This window comes from Corapipo altera, unplaced genomic scaffold (assembly GCF_003945725.1).
Source record: "Corapipo altera isolate COAL_440 unplaced genomic scaffold, ASM394572v1 61129, whole genome shotgun sequence".
Classification (NCBI taxonomy): Eukaryota; Metazoa; Chordata; class Aves; order Passeriformes; family Pipridae; genus Corapipo; species Corapipo altera.
The window spans coordinates 2,186,856-2,209,143 of record NW_020884955.1 but is presented as its reverse complement, the minus strand read 5'-3'; the positions used below and the strand labels follow the sequence as shown (position 1 = coordinate 2,209,143).

The window sequence follows — 22,288 nt, the reverse complement described above, 5'->3', positions numbered from 1 at the left end:
GAAAAAAATACTGTGCCACAACTATATTCCATCACAAGACACATTTGTTAGAATGTAGTTGTTTTCAGTTGGGAGGTTGACTTTGGAGACAAAAGGAAAATATGTTCTGACAATGTCAAAATTATTCTGCTTCCAAATTACCTCTCCTTTCAAATTCTGCTTATATTAATTTATATTATAATGACACATGAAAACATGAAGATGAAATAGAAACCAAAGACAAGGCAAAACATTTTGGATCAACTGTTATTGATTCATTTTCAGATGTCCCCTGGAAAATACTCAGTTGAGCAAAACTGGGTTTATTTGGAAGGAAATCAAATATTTCAATTTGAAGTTGTCAGATAGAACATATCATTCTTGTGTGTTACTGAATGGTACAGCTGAATCCACAAATAAAGAGTGAGCATTAGGTCTCCAAGAGCACACTCTTTCACTCAATACAAATCTGAAAAAACCCCAGTGCCTTCCTCTTGCACTGCATGCACCTTACTGCAGATCACATTTCAGAATCTGGTCTTCAGTTTACTGTTCCCAACACGAATTACAAAATAAACCAAGTGACTTGAATTGCAAAAATGAATGTCTGTTTTCCACTGTCAGACAACAAAGATGTGTCAGTTTATTTCAGAAGACAACACAGCACAGTACATCTCCTTAATTTATTACTTCCTTAGAGTCTGTGTAATAGACAACAATGTGGTATTGGCAAAGACGGTAATTTAATTCTCAAGATAAAGTCTCATACATCTGGTTTTAAATATTTACAAATTATTTTCTACTTTCCTTATTTTCTAAGTCAGGTTCCCTCTGCTTTTAGGATTCTTTTTTTTCCTAATAAATCATCTGGATAAAACATACATGTTATGTTCATTCATCATGGATTTTGGGGTTCCATTTAAATAATGCAGTTGAAATCCTCGGAAGAAATTCAAACTGAAATCATAAACACTTAGATGCACAGTAAGATGCAAAAGTAATTTAATTTCAGAATTTGTGAAAACTAAAGAGTTTAAAAGGGAAGCTTCAAAAGCTTTCAGGAATAAAAGGTCATCTAGTACCTGTGAAACTGCATGCTGTTCTTGGAAACAGTGTCCTCCTGCAGCCAGTTACAAGCATACTTATAGTTCATTCCTCTTAAGAATCTGAGACTGTCTCCTCCCTGAGCAGATGATGTACACTCACCATTAACTCTCTTCCTATCACTCCCACCTTGCACAGAGTTGAATAATCATACCATTCTCATTTGTTTCTTGGCCTTTCTGGGAGAGTTAGTTGGTTGTTGTTTGCTGTTGGATATTTTGTTTGTTGTTTTGTGTGGTTTGTTTTTTAACTCAGATGAAGCAAACACACCTGGAAAACTAATAAATAAAAACTCTACACTCACTTTTAATAAACTATTGACTATGTCCATAACAGAGTAATTGATTTGACCTGTTCTTCATTATATTCCAAGTACATTCATATTCCACTGACATTAGGACAATGATACTCAGAAAGTGATCTTACAAAGTCACAGTAGTGAATGCATTTAATGCACAGATATATAATATACCTGGTATATGCTGCTGTAGCAGGATGATAGTATCATCATATCAAGGTGGGGAAGCATCACTACCACAGGACAAACAGTTCATATAAGAGAGGCAGCTCGGATGTGTTTTCATGCTGAAAATATACCTTCATATCTACCAGATTTGCTGTCTATACTGTGTGCTGCGCCACACACAAATATTGTCAATCTCACTTACTACCTCATAGGGCTTGAATTCTGGAATGCAAAAACAGAAAATGAAAAACAAAACACAAGATAAAACAAACAAACAAAACAAAACACACACACAAAAAAAACAAACATCACTAAAAGCTTACAAAGGAAAAGTATGTAGCTCTAGGCACACAGGGCACCTTTAGCAAATATCAGTTCTGAATGTTAACTCCTTGTTCACCGCTTTCATGGCTCCAAGATCATCTGACCCAGTTTGGTTTTAAGGCTACATGAATGATATGGTACCTCATATGCACCCTACAATAATGCTCACACAGCCTCGTGGTCAACAAGACCAAACACTTGGCCTGTTTGCAAACCAAACTGATTTAAAAAATATTTCTCTTTTTCATTTGGATCAACCCAGTTTGGGTCAGAGAACTATGCCCTGAGGACTATTTACAGGGAAGTGAATTAGAATATTTACTGAACACTGGGTCAATTCACCCAAGTTCAATTAGCTCCTCTAAGTTAGAGGAGAAAGAAGTTTGCTCTTCAATTCTGAAGAACAAACTGAACAAACTCTTTCAGTTGCAGGAAGTAACATGGTAACCCTAAGGAAATGGATGATTACTAAATGTCTAAACATCTAAAATGTGTGCATATTCGACAGTAAAGTCTTTGAAAAGGGGGACTGGTACTAAATCTCTCAAGAAAATCCTCTTCTAAGAGATATGTTAAAATCTTAGTCTTCTTTCTGGTCTCTGGAACAAGGAATCTTTATTTCTGCCACTGTACATTACAAAAAGGAAGGAATAAGGATAGGGTAGGTACCACACAGAGTGACAGGTCAGATGTTTAAGAATCAAAGCACTTCAAAAGCCTCAACTTAAAATAAGAAAAGCATTTTTTGCCCCATTTTTCAATCAAAGGGTCAATTATTTTTCCTGGAAATGGCCTCAAGATGCGTCAGGGAACGTTTAGGTGGGATATTAGCAAAAAATTTCTTCACTGAAACTGTTTCCACTGTTTCGTGGAACAGGCTGCCCAGGAAAGTGGTTGAGTCACCCACCATTCATGGAGGCATTTGAAAAATGCGCAGATGTGGCACTTAGGGACATGGTTTAGCCCTGGGCTTGGCAGTACTCATTTAATGGCTGGACTCAATGTTCTTAGAAGTTTTTTAGAACCTAAAAGATTCTATGGCTCTACTACAGTGATATGTCAAAGTAACATGCTGTTCTTAGCTTCAGCATCCAACAGCAAAAAGTTCTGGTGTCAATCTCTGGACTGAGAATGGGATTACTTAATTCCTTTTTTAGATAGCTTATGGCAGTCTTTAAGATCCAAATACCTTAAACCAGGTAATTATCTGCCTCCCATATAACTCAGACTCATGATTTGTGACTTAGAAACCTCAAATACTGACAGTCTGTGTGACTGGTGCCTAACCCAACAACGCAGGGAAGTTGGAAACAATAGGAACAGCCAGCTATAGATAATGAGGGGTAAAGAACTGGGAGAGAAAGACTGTTAGAAGTAAGCTTTTCTATTAGGAACACTATTCATAGTGTACCATGTGAAAGAAAACCCAGAGGAATTTACCTTCAAACATCTGCCAGTGGGACATGAGCCTGTTGGATCTGTCGTGCAAAGTAAGAGCTTAGAAACAAAATGATCAACATACAGTGTCATTGACAATCTTTGATTGACAACCTGAAGAGACTGATTTGTCAAATATGTCCATGTTTACCTGCCTTTTCAGAAATTCAACTCTATCTATTATTGATTTCAACTGCACTTATCTGGCAGCCACACCTGTTCCTCAGTATCCAAAATCTAATGATAACACCATTACTCAGCATCCCTTAAGACACTTAAGCAATCCAGTAGTATCATAGAAATGCTGCCTTAATGGCAAAGATAAGAGATAAAGACTTAACCCTTCACCTGAATGTCACGCTGAAACTTTTTTTTTTCTTTTTTTTTTTTTTTTTTAAGTTCCTTTCATTTCCAAGAGAAAATACTGATCAATTCTGGAACAGCCTTGAATGACTTTGTGACTAACCCTAACTGTTGATGACTTCCCTTTGTAAAAATCTCTGAATGAATTTATATGTTTCCTGACGTGTTTTTTTGTTTTAATTTACTTTAAAAGGCAAATGAAACAAATGTAATTTCAAAGTATCTTTTTGAAGACAAAAGACAGTGTTTCATTTGAATAATATTTAAGCAAAATGCTGTGGCTGCTTTGGACACAAAGTCAAAACCATCAGCTGAACTCAGTTCAAACTGTATTTTGGGCAAATAACTTCTTTTTCCTAGAAATTTTGTTCAAATGGAAAATAAAAGGCAATGGCACACAGTCTATCAAGGCAACATATTTCTACATGATTCTTACAAAGACTCCTTGGATGCAACACCAGAAAGTGATTTCAAATCTACTGTTAGCTGTAAAACACAGAGTTCATCTATCTTATTTGGTTTTGCCTATTAGTTCTTACATCACCCTGACAGAGGAAGTGAACATTGATTAAATGTTCACAACACCATACAAAGTTTTACACTTGTAAGCCAATTTTTTGTCTCATAGAAATCACATCATCACTTACAGCAAAGTTCTAAACAAAAATTCCCCTAGGAATCTGTAGGTTCCAGCCCTACTTTTTTTTTTTTTTTAACCTGAAACACATTTTGCTCCTTTGGGCAGAAGTAAGAGTGATTCAGTCACTTTCATACTGAATTGAAAACTGCACGGAAGAAAGAATATAATTTTCCTGGCATGACAGTTTTCAAACCAGTCCCTCTTGCAGAGATCTATAGAAAGAAGAGATCTGTCTTCCAAAATCAGCATCTTGTGGTGACAAAAAGTTACTAAACCTCCTGTTCAGTAACACTATCAAAAAATAAAAGTAGTTTAAACAACATGTTGAAAAAAAAAGCGCTGTGAAACAAGAGGCTGAGTAGACATACTTTTGTTATGTTTACTGGGAATAAGATCCATTTTTTAAATTTTATTTTGTAGTAGCCTTGCTTCTTGTGTGAATACATACATTCTTCCTGGGAAAAAACAGCACAGTTATATCAAAACACACTCAAGCAAAGTTTGTAATTATTACACAGTTTGGGTTACATCAGGACAAAAAGGAGTATCCCAAGTTGAAAAAGGTAACACAGAGTGGGGTTTAAATGAAAACGAAAGACAAAATCAAAAGTTCATCAGTGACATTAAGTTTAGGAAAGAGCTGAAAAGCACATGTAATGCCTTTTTGTAACGATTGAACATTTTCCAAAGTTAAATGCTTCATGGATTTTCCACTAACAATGCGAACAAGCTCTCATGTTAGATGAAAGCAGGAATGCTATTAAATAATTGAGTGCATCTTGAACTGGTTTACACGATCGTTTTAATACAATAGTTTGTACCACTTGAGTGGCTGCTCCACTCCAGCTGAATTACAGCAGTATTTCAATACACAGCTTGTTTAAGTGAAGTAAAATAAAAACACAGTAGCATTTCTTACAAAGTCCTCCTTGAGTATTTTCCTTTAAATAATTAAAAAGAAAAAAAAAAAAGGAGGAATTCAACCACTACTTGCAATTTTCAGTACTACTTATTTACACTTCTACTGAAGTATTTATCTACCAATCTGACATGCTAGTCTACCTCCTTCCAAGGACTCCCTTCAGCAATTTCTTCCTTCCCTCATTAGGTAACAGGTATCTTTCAGATAAGAGTGACTTCTGGAATTCTTTATATTGTGCCTATTTAGAAGACCTGCAAAAATGTTTTTCAGTCCAATGTTATTGTGAGGTCAATTGCTAAAAACCAAATAGCTAAAAGATATCTGTTGTTATAATTATTGTTCAATAAATCTTTTATTTCCACAAAGGGAATATCCATTTTTCTTAGTGACTTGCTATGACAGCAGTAAAAAATTCTTGTTCCTAAAATAAAAATAAAAGTTCTCCAAGAAATCTTAAATTTCATAACAAAAATAAGATAATATTCTTATGAATATGTATACATGTGGTTCTTAAAAACTCTAACTTCTGTTTTGCCATATCCAAGAAAGTAGTGTATAAAGAAGGGATAGGTTATTCACTTGTAATTAAGATAATGTGGTCTTATTTTAATTTCAAAAAGAAAAAAACCTACTCACCTCAGAGCACTCTAATTGTTTTCCTTGTAATACAATCTGTAAGTGCTGAGTTTACATACCTAATATTCATAATTGGTTTACACACCTTAATTCATAGAAAAAGACCCACAGTCTGGTAATCTGGGGAAATATGGCTGTTCCTTTGGAAGAGTTTCCTTTTCCTAAAACATCTGTAAAATGACATCTTGGGTCTGAGTTTTACCTGGTTTCCGAGGTCCTTGAGACCAGTATGTTAGGGCCTGGTAAGAACAGTATTGTTCCTTCCCTGTTCGTACAGTTTAAAAAATACTCAGGAAAAGCAACAAACCCCAAACATGCTGAGTGTAGCACAGACCTGTACTGTAAAAAACTTCTTGTAACAAACTGACTGCCAAGACTTTTACTGATTGTCAAAGATTCAGCTGTAGAGATAGGTTTACAAAACTACTACTACAACAAAAAAACCCCATGTAGTATAACACAAAACCAAGGTGCTTATTCAGTACAATTTAGCCTACTCATTTGAGACAATTTGGTTAAACCCCCGAGACTATATAAAGCACAGCTTCATCAGACTGATATAAAGCACAGCTTTATTAGATGGACTAATTCATGTGATATAGTAAGCATAAATTAATCATGTTTGAAATTCCAGGTTATTGTGCAATATACTAAGTACGAACTATTGGAAAGCTCATCAAAAGTCTCTAAGACAAGTTTCAGTGTTCTTGTAATGTACCAAGCTATATACCATTTCATATGGTTCACCATTAGAAGCATTTGTATTTAGCTTATATAACAAAACTTCAAGGTTTTCTACAGCTTTGTAATGTTACATTCTATAAAGCAGTAACTGCCCATGGTAACTTAAAAGATTTGACAAGTGCATTTGTAAAGTTCTAGCTACAATCACTGTACATACAAAACTGCAAAATATTTTTAGATTGACTGCAGTCACAGGGCGCAGAGTAGAAGGATGCTCTGCCTCAGCAGGGGTAAAATAGTTCAAGCTTTACCCTGGTTTGCAAAAGTTGTCAGTGGTCAACCAAGGAAGGACGGTCACACTGCTTTTGGTATTGAAGAGTGAGACCACCCTGACTCATCAGTTGCAAAGCCAAACACTCTGAGGATGTGAAGAACAACGTGCTTCCTGAAGGAAACCTACAGGGATGAGGTGTGGCAGACAAAATTCCTGACAACAGAACCAACAAATGATAGCAGTGATGACTTATCTAAAGCTGCCGAGCTGACACAGCTGGTCTGGAAGCATCTGACTGACAGTCAATCACTTTATAATATAGAAGCCCAGTTCCACTTTTTAATGGCAGGGTCTTCTAACACACACCTTCTTCGAGTGTGTGTGGAGATTCCTCCCTTGAGTGGGGACATCCCTCAAAGTTACTTCTCCACGTGGAGTGAAAGAGCTATGCTCACAGTCATTGGTTTGAGTGAGTAACAACAATCTCTAGTTAGTAAGTATTTTGCTAGTTTTAATATAATTGTTTCAATATTGTTTCAAAAATAGTTTGCTATACTAGTAGTTATAACTGTTTGTACTCTGTAGCTAATAATTCTGAATAATGTCTTTTAGTCTAATAACTAACATGATCATCAATTTAAATAAATAATTTATTTTTTCCTTGTAAATACATGTTTAGCCATTCTTATTCCTGTGGGACAAAGTCATATTAAGCTTAATTACATCTATATAATCCTTTAAACCTAAACCATTGACCAAGTATGTGACTAGGATTGGATCCAGCTGCATCCAGACTCCTCTCTGAGAAACAGTTAAGAAAGTAAGGGGGTCCTTTCTGAGCCTTATGACTCAATGGTAGGGTCTCTCCAAAAAACCTTGTTAGAAGCTGCCTCTCCTTCAGCTACACAGTTAAAATTAACCTCTTCTCTTCCTAATCTGTATGTCATTTCCGCAGAGTACACAAGTTTTTTAATTGGCCCAGTATCCAAAACACCACGTCTGGGGCAGACTATTACCAGCCCCAGGGGGAAAGGTTTTTTCCAAACCACCACAATTTTATATATAAATACGTTCTATCCTCATAGGAAGAATAGCCCCAAATTACTGTTGCGATTGTAACGCTATTTACACTGCAAAGTAATGGTTTCATAACTGTGCACATGTTCAGAAATGAACTTTGCCACTTTTTATTTTTAATTTTTAAATCCTAATATTGATTGTGAAACAAATTATCCAGTTTTCAGTAATTTTGAAATAAAAACCAGGAAATACCTGAAATTTCCACACTCTTCTAGGACCTTGTAAATAACCATTACTGCATGTTTTCTAAGTAATTGGATTACTACTTGATCAAAGAACAAACCAAGAGGTCATTTTCAAAAAAATATTTTCTAGGTTTTTTTTTCCCCCAGATTTTTATTAAGAGAGGGTCCTTATTGTTAAGAAGCTTTCTACAAGGAACTGAAGGCAGAAATGTGGCAGCTGCATTTTCCAGCCACAGAAAGTATAAAACGGTTGTCTGTTCTTTTATATCTACAACTGAAAGCAATGCAGTGAGGGGAGTCAGGGAAGGAGACTTAGTTTGACTCAAGTCAAGTCGAGACAGAACAGCCTTAGGCATAGCAGTGTTATTCTGTGTTACTGAAATCACTTTCCTAGCACTATAAGAAAGTGACTAATTTTAAGACATTTTTGTTGTTACAGTGCAGTCTATATGACAGTTTCTTGTATAATTAAGTTGCAGTTTGTTCAGTTTCTCCTGAGATATTCACCAATTCAGTGAATTGTACTCAGAAATTAATAAAGAATGAGATTCAGATTCCAGCCACTGGTGAGACATACTTGTAAACAGGACTCCTTACTCAGGTGCTGGTGAACAGTTTCCCCACTACAACATAAGCAAAGTCCACAAATTTAATTCTTTAAACAAAGCAGCAAAGTAGGACATCAGACACAAACATATTGTTTTAAAAAACAGCAGATGATAAAAGTCAGGAAGTATTCCTGTACTAATGTGCCTATATCAAACACTTGGTTGCAGGATGAAGACATCAACAGTCTCATTATCCAGGGCAAATAACTCTTCAACCTAGATCTTCCAATTTAAAGCTAGCATCACTACTGCCTCATCCTGCATTCTGCTCAAATCTGAAACTGCTAATTAAAATAATATATAAACTGACATCCTCTTGAGCAGACTATTACTATGCCAACACCAAACTCAGGCCTCTAGAGTCTTCACAACAAAAATGACGGACTATGAAATAAATTAGATTTTATGAGTTTTTTTGGTAACCCTTCAAAAAGTTCCAAAATTATTAGTGGATAACTTCTGCAAAATTCATTTTCATTTAGCTCTCTCTAAAGCAAGTTACCATCACCAAAATCAAATTTGCAGGTTATTTAAAATGATAATTTCATAAGAGTAGCCACACTAAGTAAATGCATAATAACATGTATATCTTCATTTTTTGAAGTCATTTCATTTCATTTTTGCTATTAAAAAAAAAAAGAAACCAATTGTTGAAAAGCAATTAATGCAATAACATCAACATTTTCTGTCAAAGAATTTATAATTTTGTCTTCTAAAAACACTTTCTGAAAATCTTGGGCTAACTACCATTGCCTTTATGTAAATGCAATTTTAAAAGAATAGCACTTAAAATTGCCAAGCTGGAAAAAAGGCTTTCATTTAAAACTTCACAATCTTTATACTACACAGTGTGAGCACATGGGAGTGTAAATTTAATTTTCATCAAAAGCTAGACTGGTAAACTCTTTCTCTGGAAATAGACCCCAAGTCACATGCACAGCTCCAGCTACCACCATAATTCCAAAGGGTAGAATCCTTTGCAAATGACAAGCTCAAAAATTAGGGTTTAATTCTTTAATCATTCAAAAATTGACAACAGAAAATGCCTACTGGTTGCCATTGTTGACAGTATTGGCACCTACTCTTGAAAGAATTCCACAGTGAGTTTGATATTAAGAGAATCTCAGTCAACTTCAAGTTAAAAAATGCCTTACAATACTTCCAGACAGAAGAATTGAAGACATTCCTGAGACAGCTTTACTGGAGATAAAAAGGAGTTCCATTTATATGCAGCCATTAGACATACCTAATCTTTTCATACTGTTCTTCAAACAAATAAGGAGCCCCATTGTGCCAGAGTGCCATAATAACAAAACAACAAAATCCAGGAGTAAAACAGACCAATGTTACGAGGACTTTTAAGGCACAACCCTTTACAGAAGTCCTACAAAACCTTATTACCACAGCACATTTAATTTTAGTAATAGACTCAGTGATGGTATTCTAAACTCAGAAAAGATGCCACACACAAACAACAGCTCCTGCTTCCTTGTTTTGTCAGGGTGTTGTTGCTGATGGTTTTAGACTCTTTAGCTTTGTAGTTCCTGCCTAGTAACTGTGTCGTTGCTGCAATGATGTCCCAAGTACACTTTTGACCTGGGGGTAGAGTTGTTAGAGTAGTCTATTCACAGAAGTTTGTTGCATAAACAGCATCAGCCATACAACTTGCTGGCCCTTCAGTGACAGAAGGGATTAAGATGTCTCCCATCTTTTTGTTCCTTATGTACTTGGCTAAAGACTGCATTGACTGTATTGACAATGGAGCAGTTTAAGATTAGAAAAGCTAGAGTTGCCAGCTAGCAAGTTCAGGATTACATGATCACTTTCCTGCCAAGAAATAAAAGATAGACTTAACATGCTGACTTACAGCTGGCAAAGATACCAGAAACACAGAAATTGAAGAGCGTTCTTATTACAGCTTTTTTTGTCTGACATTTTCTATTTACTACTTCTGGAACAGAGACTATCAAACAGTATGTTTCTCCTCATGTCAAACACTTAACCAAAACATCAACATGTTCAGGGATTTAACCATCCTGAAAAAATTAATTTCATCTTCTTTTTTTGCCATTTGCCACAAATACCGGACAAATAATACCATAAAATAAGTAACAATTCATTATGACATGTATCACAGAAGAGAAGGAGTATTTTAAGAAAAGCAAAATGTAACAACTTAAAAAGACCATAGAGCAGTGCCATCTAGTGATTGCCACCATAAATAAAAAAAAAAAAGTTTGCATTAATATGTAATGCAAACAGAGCAAGTATTATCAATAACTGAGCTTCATTCCTGTCTTACTTTCTGAGGCAAAACATCTGCGAAACAGGCTGCAAAGGAAATAATGAGTTATATCAGAAGTCATGCACTTACCATTCCAAGGGATCTCTGCATTTGCATTTCAAAGCAAAAATTGTACTGGTAGATTCACAGGAAGAATCTACCATCACTCCTAACTATGCAGTGTTAGGAAGTAGTTAATATTTTCAGTACTCTGTGAGTAACAGGGAAGAAGTATCAGTGAGCAGTATCTCTGTTGTTACCATTGGAGGATGTACTGATAATTTTTAACTGGAATTAAACTACAGGTGAAACAGGAAGGTACATAGTTCATATATAGGTCTAAATTATTTTCCTGACAGCTGCAGAAAATAATCTATTGAACTCAGAGCGAACCCTGACCATAAATATTTTTAAATTTGGATTGCTTATATAAAAAATCTTATCCAAGCACAGGAGATAATACAAAAATCAGAAGTAATGATTATTTTTCAGTTTATTAAATATTTAATGATCAGCACTGATCTTCAAATATTTTTGATGTGTTTTTTTCTAAAGTAGCTAAGAAACAACTACAAATCTCTGAAATATTATTTTGGAACTCAGATTTCAAAATTGCACAAAAATGCATGCAAAATTGGGCACAAATCCTTTGAAACAGACATCAGCTTGTATTATGAATAACAGGTCATTTCTGCAAGTGTGAACATAGAATCATATAGCAGAAGTTTCAAAAGAACTTGAAGTTATGTACCTATAAATTACTGTAAATTTCAGTGGGCCTTAGTATTCTAAATCCTTCTGGTGAGTTCAAAATGTAATTGCTCTAATTTAAATCAACAAAAAGGGCCATACTATTACGTATATATTACAGGTTTACTTTCTGCAGTTTCCTGTTTGATTTAGAAAGACTGAGCAAACAGTAAATTATAAAGTTTTGTTAGCTACATAGCCCATATGTAACAAAATGTACTGGTAACTTGTCATGGGCCCAAAGCCATTACATAATTTTCAGAACTATTCACAATTTCAAATCAGAGATATGATCATATTGCTTTACAGCAGAGCAGGTTCTATTTTGATAGCTGCTGAAGAAAGCATATACTGCAAACTGACCTTGCATGTCTGATACCATCTTTGAAGAGGCTTTAGAAATTTCTAGATATGTCTTATTTCAGTATCTCTTTGTTCTCCTTTTCTACCTTCATGCTGATCCAAAGATGTGTCCAGAGCGAATGTACTTGAAGAAAATAATAATGAAATCTCTTTCAGTCAAAAGTAGAAAATTTAAAAAATATACCAGTTATCTGCACGTCCTCCTTTCTAACATACTAACAGAAAGTATAAGAAATATTACTAGTAACAAGAGAAATATCATACAGTTAAGATGAATATCATTAAAGTAGAAATGTATCTCTTGAGATATTACAGGCACTTATTTATTGTCCTTCCTTATATTGTTAATACCCAGCTAGCATAAAACTGTAATCTTGATTAAACATATAAGTATGAATTCCAGCAGCCATGGACATGATACAGGTTCCTTATATTTTTACAGAATATCTACAATGAAGATTGATTTTTCTATATGAAATATCTCCTTACTTCCAGTAAAACTCCATTCTCCAACTAAATGACAGTGTCTTTCAACTGCAAACTAAGCAATAGCTTCATTACTTTATTAAATGCAACAGTGAAAAAAAGCCATTATTTTTAGATGCACCAAATATTCAGTACTGTTACCCTAATATATGAGCAATGAACAGTTGGAGTCTGGTAGCTGTTAAATCTAACCAAAATCTGTTTTCTGCAACTCTCACCTGACATACATACAAATGAGACAGAATATCTCAAATACTCATAACAAGCTGCTTTAGAGTAAAATCAAGCAATACTAAGCAGAAGTAAAGAATTCAGATTGGGTTATTATATATATTATAATATCAAGATGGTGTATTGCTACAAAATACTAAATGGTTATAACCAGATGCTAATGTAAGCATTTGGAGGGTACTGTCTACCCACACTGCAAAGTAATATCTCAACTGCTTTTAAGCAAGGCCATGAAGAGTAGCATGTACTGGTCAAACAGCCAGGTAAGTCAAGCTAGTTAGTGGTGCAGTAATCAATGGAGCAAAAATTAAATTGATGGTTCTAACTGACTGGTAACCCTCCTTTAAAGCAAAGTAAACTGCTTCAGCAGAAAAGCTAAAACCCCCAAACCCCAAACAAGTAGCTGTGTAACATGACACAATAGAAAAAGATTTTTTTAATTGTATTCAGAACAGGTACTCTTTTTTATTACTATTATTTTAATATTTTCTTGATCTTCTATTGCAATTAAAAAAAAATAAGGGCCTGGATATAATACCTCTATATACGGGGGGAAAACACTCTATAAATTCTTACTTCTACACTGTTTGGTAAATGAATTATTAATTTAAAAATATTTAGTAATTCAAATTTCTTTACCTATCATATGAGTTTTTGTTTGTCTAATGGGAAAAAAAAAACCATAGAAACTAGGATGTGTATTATTAAATACTCTCATGGTATCTCTACCTTTTTCCTTTCAAAGCTTTGACATGTTTATGTATGTGTAGGATTTTAGTTATCTACATATCACAAGGATTTCTTTTCCCTTTTACGTTTGTTTTCAAAACTACAAAACTGTTCACACAGGAAAAGTCCAAAATAATAACTCAAACAGATCTAAGTAAAACTTTTGTACCCTCCTTAATTTTTTTTTATTCTAATGTACAAAACTTTTTAACTTGTTTTGTAATTGTTTGACAGTAACTTGATGACTTATTTTGCCATCCCCAAGGCATAACACTGCCCAGTACTTAATTACTTCTATATCAAAGTAGAAATTATATCTATCTCTTACAAGAACTAGTTTTCTCAAAGTCCCAAATGACTCCTCTCCTGAAAACTCTATCCCTAAAAGAATAGGAAAGACCTAGTGGCTCAACACAACTTCCATTTTCAGAACATGGTCTGAGAAAACCACAGAAATGTCGTAAAGTATGATACTGTCAAATTATTTACCTTTTCTTTTTTTAAGAACTCACATGCAACTTTGTTCCTTTAATCAAGCTTTTAATAACAATAAATGAACAGCTTGAAGAAATATTTTATCAGTAAGAGAAGTGTTTGATAGTAAGACTGCAATTGTACACTCACTTCAAGTCATGCTGACAGTGAGAAGGAGGTTGGACTGGACTGTTCCCAGTAGCAGATCTGTACACTTGTCTCCCTAAAGTGAGCAGCAATCTTTACATCCTCTGCATATGTTCTTCTAGATGTTTTGGGATGTTGACTTCACTTAGTTTTCTCAATTACTTTTTCATGGTCTGACTCTGCTTTTTAACTCCTGACACAATTTTATTCCTAATAGTTGGCTATCCTCCAGGTAAGACATAGTATTTAAAAATAAATTACAGATTTAGAAGTCACTCAGATGTTCAGCTATGTATTTCCTTCAGAAATCTTGGAAGGAAGTGATTGCAAACTTATGATTTACTGTAGTTTAATTCCTACAATTGTTCCACTGCTTTTTATCCTGATACCTCTCTTCACTACTCTAAGGTAATTACCTGCTCCTCGTCATCTATGGAGGCAACAGAAACAAGAACGTCTTGGGTTTTAAGCTTTTGCGAATCTACTTATCTACTTCATAACCTAGTCTAGAAAATTCAGTCAATTCCCAATAGGAATTAATTCTTGTTTGCACAAAAGTCTGTTTATGCTGTGAGTTCAGAGAAACTTTTATCCTAAATTAAACTGATCCACTAATTTTTTTAAGGCTTTCACTACCCAGCCTGCAATAAATGAACACTTTTTGTTCACATTTGCCTATAGCGCAAATTGCTTCTTTTTCCTGGCAAGGTGTGCCAGTTTACATCGGGAAGCAGTCAAAAGCTGGCATGAGACAGAGCTTTTCTCAACAGCTTTGGCTGGTCCCACTCAGTAGTCCAAAAGAGAAAAAAAAGAAACAAAGAATCAAAATCATTATAAAGCCATACACTAATACAGAATTCTGCATATTCTTCTAGACTACCTCATGTACTGATATAAACATAATGCATTTCTCATTCATTCCTCCCCACATACATATTAATAACACTAAATTTTTCATGGCTTTCTAATCAAAAATCTATTCGTGTTACTAGTAGTGAATATATTTTTTTAATAAAATTATAAATATCATCTTATCTTGTATATAATTGCCCTGGTTTGGATAGTTACATACAGCACTGGAGGCATTCATAGCAACCTCTACAGCAAGTCTTGTACTCAAATGTGACAATTGAAGATGAGTGGTTAATTTTCTGAATCTCTCAGCACTTTCTAACACCCTTGTCAGGAATAGCAACATAGTCTCTCCTTTCGGGAGAATTACTGCTATGCCTGGAGAACTGAATCACAATGTTTAAGCATAAGTGCACTTGGTTACTTCTGAGAACAGTCAGACATGTTGATGCTGAGAGGCCACAAGCTTGTCTGGCTCTCTCATTCCCAGTCACACACCATTGTTGTAGATTCAGCCTCCCCTATTTCTTTCCACTTCAGAAACATGGGATTTTGTCAGGAGCAGCCACAAAGTCTGTTTACTAGGGCTGACAGCTGTTCCAGACCCAACTAAGGGTCTGGAAAGTTGCAGAGTCACAATCTTGAAATATTTTCCTTTGTTTTTCCTCCAGGACCTACAGGGAAGCAGAATTTCTTCTTCCCAAGGAGCTTGTTTCTCTTCTTATCTCTCTCCTGATGTTATTTGCAGTCTTTATAATCTGACTGCAATGAAAGATAGTTGGGTCTTGACATGTGTCCTACACACACACAGACACACACAGACACAGACGTCTCCTCTCCCTTGCAAATTTTCTCTTATGGGCCATATGATTTGTCCTAAGACAAGAACATGAGGTGGGAATTGCAGGATGAACTCTCTGGATGCTTGCATAACTGATTCATTCCAGAGATGGTGGAGCTGTGATAATATTGATTGACTTTGATAGACATTGGTCTGCAAAAGGTGGTTGTGGGAAAATATCAGTGCTGAGGTCCACGTGTGCTGTAAATGGGAACTTACTGGATGACTTGTCACAGAGGAACATAAACTCTTTTGCTTTAAAGGAAACAGCAAATGCCAAACTGAGGTTTTATTCAAAAGAATCTCTCTTACAAAGATCTTCACAGCCAGTATCTACTGCTATTCACCAAAACACAAGTTGAGATGCAGTTATGAATTACAGCAATCAAGAGATAAATACCATTTGATGAAAACTTTGCATTTTCTCAGAAACAAGATAAAGTGAAGGAAATAATAGGAGGAAAGAGTAACCTGGAAGTTGGAAAGTGACCAGAGCATGACAGTCTATGTAGCTGTCCTGCTCTAAGGCCAGTCTGTTTGGTTTCTCTAGTGGTGTGAATCCCCTTATTACACTCTCAGCTACAAGGAAACTGCCAAGAGAAGGGACTCCAGTGAAATCTTACTCTTTCCTAGAGATGGGGCTCTGCATTTGTACAGCTCAAGGATGGCCTTTGCCTTGCTTCAGTAAATGCCACCCCATGGTTCTTACAAGTTTTCAACACTGAAGATAGTTATACTTAAAATTATTAGAAGCTGGAGGGGAGAAGAAATGAGGGATGTGGAGTCCTGTTAAGTTTCTATAATCTGAAGTAGTGACCACTGGTTGCTCCTAAGCATTAAACTTGAATATCAAAGAAAATGTAATTTTTTACACTATAACTTGAAATATAAAAAGTAAGAGTTAAGATATCTTACCTATAGTTTTACAGGACACATCTGATTTTTTACCATTAAAAAGAACCTTTCGTCACCTGAAGAATAATGGCTTTAAGAAGGCATGCAGTTTTTATTAAAAAAAAAAAAAAAAGGTAAAAATAGAACATACATTAATTAAAAGTTATAAAATATTAATCACAGCTACTGTTGAATAAATCCTAGCTAAACAAAAAGAAATAGGACTGTAGAATAATTATTCTTCTTCATTATAACCAAAGGACAGGCAGCTTGCAGTTAATCAAACAAATTCCACAACAGAAATCTTTATGCAGAAACATCTTTCTACTGAAGATAATTCTGTTCATTGTATTTAAATAAATTATAGTTTTATTTTCAGTGATGATAAAATTTTACTATTATTTACTATTATTTTACCTTTCTTTCTTTCATTGCAACTTTGAGACCGACAGCTAATAAGTTATGTTGCTTTATTTGTCAAACTAAAACTCAATTTTCTCAGTTCTCTTTCCTTTTAGAAAATGTAATTGGTCCATCAGATGAAAATTCACATGCCCATTTCCTTCAGATACATTTATTCTTCTGAAATATTTTTTAAAAAACATTCCCTTCTTTGACTATACCACTTAAAATCCACCAAGTCACATATAATTTGGCATTTCCTTGTAATGCAAAACTAGAAGGAATTTCTTGCCTGCTATGGAGGCAATAAGAAAAATACTAGCTGAAGTGCTGCTCAACAGTAAGAAGCAGTTTAAAATATTTCCACCTTAAATAAAGTATTAGTTTCAATGCACCCTTATTTCTATTTGTATGCAATTAGGAGTATTTCTGGAAGATGAGTTAAACACTTCACTAATTCCAGCTCACAGAAAAGGTGTTCACACTGACCTAATAGGACTTTCATAATAATAACCAAGCTGAAAACACAAATGGTATATCAATGTCTAAGAAGATTTGCCTACAATCTGCTGATACAAATATCTACTTTCAATTTCAAAGGGAGTGAGACATTAGATTTTAATCAAATAACAACTCTCATCAGTATCATTATAAATTATCTCATGAACTCTTGCTTCACAGGACAGTTACTGAGAGAAAAAAAAAGAAAAAACAAACAAACAAACAAAAAGCAGAAAATGGGCCACCAAAATGTCATTATACAACACTGATGACAGTTTATCTTCTATGCTTCCTCCTGCCACAGATTTTCATCACTAAGAAATGGAATTGTCCCCAGGAATAAAAAGGCTTATGAGACAGCAAGCAATTCAAACATGAACTCCACTCAGCATATCTCATGGGAATAATATTGATATCTCAGCACAGAAAACACTGATTGATAGACTGCATGTCTTGAGGAGCAATGTCTATAAATTTCAAATATTTCAATTCCATTCTTTACAGAGTTATCCCATTTATTTGGGCATTTTTCTAATGCAACAGAGAAACTACTGTCTCCAGAAAAGAAGAAGAAAAAAAAAATCTTAATTTTATGCTTTCAAATTAGGTGGGGAAAAAAAGTTTCTGGTTGAAAATACATGAGTTGAAAACATTTTGGAAAATAAACAGTTAAGCTAGTCACTGTACTAATTAGAAATGAGCAATAATTTGTAAAGATTCATAATTAGACACAGCTTAACCAAATCAGCCTTATGACACAGGAATGTCAATCAATGACTAATTAGAAATAGAATTTTCTTAAATGTCCTGAATATCTGTACAAAATGTGAAGAAAAAGGACAGAGAATCAGAATGTACTTAGTACAAGTAATAGCAGCCCAATAAGCTCCTTTGCAATAGGAGAATGCGGCAATACGCATACCTAGTATTGTGTAAATTTACTGAAACTGATCCACTCATCCCTCATCTGGATTTTTAATTATCAGCAACAGCTAGAACGAAATCCACCTTCCCACAAAGGATGAGCCAATGAACCAACAAACAGCTACATACAGAGCCTTCAGAACTCCTTAACCTTTTTCCCGCTGCTTATTCACTGAGGTTTAGATAGACAAAATGTATATAAACAAACAAAGCCCTTAAAGACAGACAACAATTCTACTACCACGACTTGTAAAAAGCCACCACAGGAATCCTCCTAGAATCCTCATCTATATCCTCTCCAAAAACCACACCCACCTTGTGTTTGTGTGATTTGAATGGTCTTAAAACAAGATATGAAAAAGGCACTAACATAGATTTTACATTGCTAAACTCAGCACAGAGTCACTAATATTCCAATCTCCAGACTTCCTTAACTGTCTGTATTGAAGGATAATGATACAGCTTCAGAACCACAAAGGGTAAGTTACTTTGGTCTTTTTTTTTTTTTTTTTTAACTGCAGGATACCCAAATCCTGGTATTAGTTCACAGTGGCATACCAACATAGTAGTAATCACAGTACTTGTGGACAGCCGCTTAAACTAACGAGTTTCTCTAATACTTTGTATTTCCTCACCTCTTGCTGCTACTACCCAGGATAACATTTCCTCCTAGAGCCCTTTCAGAGAATGCCTGGATTCTAGAACAGTAACAAAAAAACCTGATACTGTTATACTACCAAACCACACTGTTCATATGTATCTGATCACACCTTTGTTGTTCAGTTTACGTAGGTGTTATTCCTACTCTTTCAAAAGGGAATTCAGAGCAGTAAAAACACTTTTCAGAGATATTCTATTTAACTAAAAGGAACAGTATCACTGTTCTGATGCACATATATTAGCTACTGTCAAAATCACTACTTTTCAAGTAAGAAAAATAAGGTGCCACAGTAGCTAGGGAGTCAATCATTTTAAAGTGCTGATCTGAAGAAAAATCTCAAAGCACATTTTTGACTGGGATGTTTACACCTATATACATAGTAGGAGTAGGAATATACTGATTTTAGTGCACTCATTCTGTGTGGCCCATTGTACAGCAAAGTAGACCACAAAACAGCTTCACCTCTACAAGGAAGCACTTCCTGGAAAGGGTGTAGCCTCTAATGGAACTGCTGGTGCTTTGATTGCATATGGTAGGAAGACTGACCATCCCTTTTAATTTTGTCCTTTCCACTGGAAGGTAGAAGCTCAGAAAAGTGTATTCTTTTATTCTACCTCCTATCATTTTGGTTGTGGTTTGTTTCTTTTTTTTTTTTTTTCTCATGTGGAGGCAGCTGTTACAGTTCCTGAACAATGAGTTAAATGCTATATAGTTATTTTAGGGCATATACATCAGTCTGAGATGAAATCTTCTTAACTATACTTTACATTGTAGATCTGTCAATTCCAGATGCGTCACTGTAAAAAGTGGGGTAAGGCTTCAGAACTACTGTGTGCATGCTTTACGGGTTATGGCTTACCTCCCTGAACACTACAAAACTAATTTTCACTTCCATTACCTTCATGCTATAGTTCCGACTGAAATAAAGACTGCATGGCTCATTTTCATGACAAAGGCACAAAAAAGGTGTGTGCTCCTTTCTGCCTCCCGCCTTCCCCCAGCACTTGGCAAGCAATGCAAGTTCAGATATGATTTATTTTTGAAACATTCAGCATTCAGACGTTTTCCTTTCTATATGAGACGTTTCTCTTTTTAAATGAGAAAGTCTTTTGAAGGAACAGCATTTTGAAACAGCAGCACGTACTAAAAAACCACTGCAGCTCTTTGCTTGGCAAGGAAAGCTATAGGGGGGAAATGCTTAAGAATATTTGATGTTTACTCCAGCAACTATGGAACAGAACTTAAAAAAACCTTATAATTTAGACACAAGACACTGGAGAAATGATAGTTTCTACAGTAGGTAGTTTTCTTGCCGTTATTTTTTTCCCAGGTATGTTCAAGAGCACTTGCATGTACTTCGCTCTGCTTCTTTAAACGGGATCTATTCTGAATTTGCCGTGCAGAAGGTAAAACAGTGCCTTCACCGCACACCACCACCACCAGTCCCCCACTACCCCCCGCCCCCAAAGCCCCACTTTACTGATGCACGTACTCCAGCGAGCACATCCACCATGCAAGTGGACACAGGTGTGGAAGCATCTCTGCACTGGCGACAAAGGACTATTGTGTTTGTGTCACGTCGCTCGGAACCCCTGGAGGACTCCTGCTCCCATCGTACGCTTTCCAGCCCGACGGGGAAAGCTCTTCCCCAGGGGAGGTGTGATGCTGGGCACAGCGTCCCGTCTCCCCAGCCCGCGACTGGGGCAACCCGACACGCTCTCCCCCCACACCGCCCGCTGCCGGGCGGGCAGCGCCGTCCGCCGCGCACCCACAGCGCTGGGGGGGCCGGGGACGAGGCCGGGGACGAGGCCGGGCGGGCGGGCGGTGGTGGAGGGTCCGCTGCGCCGCGTCCCGCCGGCTCTCGCCCCCCGCAGCGCACTCACCGGGGGGCGCACGGCGGGGCAAAGGGGGGCGCAGACCGACGCCGCGGTCTCCTCTTCTCCCCCCAGAGGCTCCCCGAAAGTTACTCTACCCTCACGGGCGGGCTCCCCGTGGCCGCCACCCCCGACGGCACCGGGGGGGGTTCCCCCACCGCTTACCTGGCGGCTGCCTGGGCGCTCCCTCACGGCGAGCGGCGGCGGGGCGCGCCGCAGCCGAGGCTGCCTCTGCCGCCACCTTCACAGCCCCTTCCCGAGGTGAGCGATGCGCGGGGCGGCGGCGGGGAGCGGACGGCGAGCCGTGACATTTAACCGGGCGTCAGCAGGGTCGTGCCGGTCCCTCGGCGCAGGCGGGGGTGCCTCTCCTCCCTGGTGGGCTGGGCGGCCGATCACCGCCCTCCTCTCCGCGGGCAGGCTGAGGCGCAGGGCGAAGCCCAGTCCATCCCCGGAGACCCAGACGCAGCGCGCTGCCCGAGCCGCTGGCGGCTCCTTTCCTCTCCTCTCCTCTCGCCTGGCAGTCACCGCTGCCCCTTCCCTGCAGTGAGGGGCGAGAGACGCGGCAGCCGCAGCCAGGCGGCGGAGGCGAGAGCTGGGCTGGCCGCCTGCCCCTCGGTGGGGCCAGGCACCAGGGGGACAGCAGCGGGGCGCGGTGGCGGGCGGGCAGGCGAGGCGGCGGCTCCGGCAGCGCGGGGAGGCAGCGCCAGCTCGAGGTGAGGGGGGCGGGCAGTGGGGAGGGGAGGGGGGGCGCGTCTCTGTCAGAGGCGGAGCAGCTCCTTCCGCGCGCCGGCTCACACGCCGGCGAGTCCCGCCGAGGCAGCGGCGGTACCTCGGGGAGGCAGAGCGGTTCTCGGAGCGGCGGCCGTGCCACCCGCGCCCCGGTCGCTGGCGGGCTGCGGAGAGGTGCCCGCGGCCGTACCGCGGGCCGGCAGCCGGCCGGCCCTTATTAGCCGTCCCGCGCCGTGAGGAGGGGGCGCGCGTGGCGCCCCCGCAACCCCGCGAGTTGCGGCGCTCCCGCCTCCCCGGCGCGGGTGGTGGCGCGGTGGATCCCCCCCTCTTTCCACCCCTGCTCCCGCCCCGCCGCTTCCCGGGAAGACCAGGGCGGGTCCGCTGCTCAGAGGTCGGGGAGCCGCCGCCTCCGCGGGGTGCCGCGGTTTGGGGGTGTGTCTCCCC

At 38.1% G+C, this 22,288-nt stretch overlaps 1 long non-coding RNA gene across 1 annotated transcript in view; it reads right to left on the bottom strand.

Moving 5' to 3' along the window:
- LOC113956793 overlaps positions 1 to 21,635 on the bottom strand; it is a 320,188-nt gene extending 298,553 nt beyond the window's left edge. The window contains exon 1 of the long non-coding RNA XR_003530950.1: positions 21,281 to 21,635. This is a non-coding gene — a long non-coding RNA (uncharacterized LOC113956793). The remainder of the gene's footprint in view (positions 1 to 21,280) is intronic.
- Positions 21,636 to 22,288: the final 653 nt, after the last annotated feature.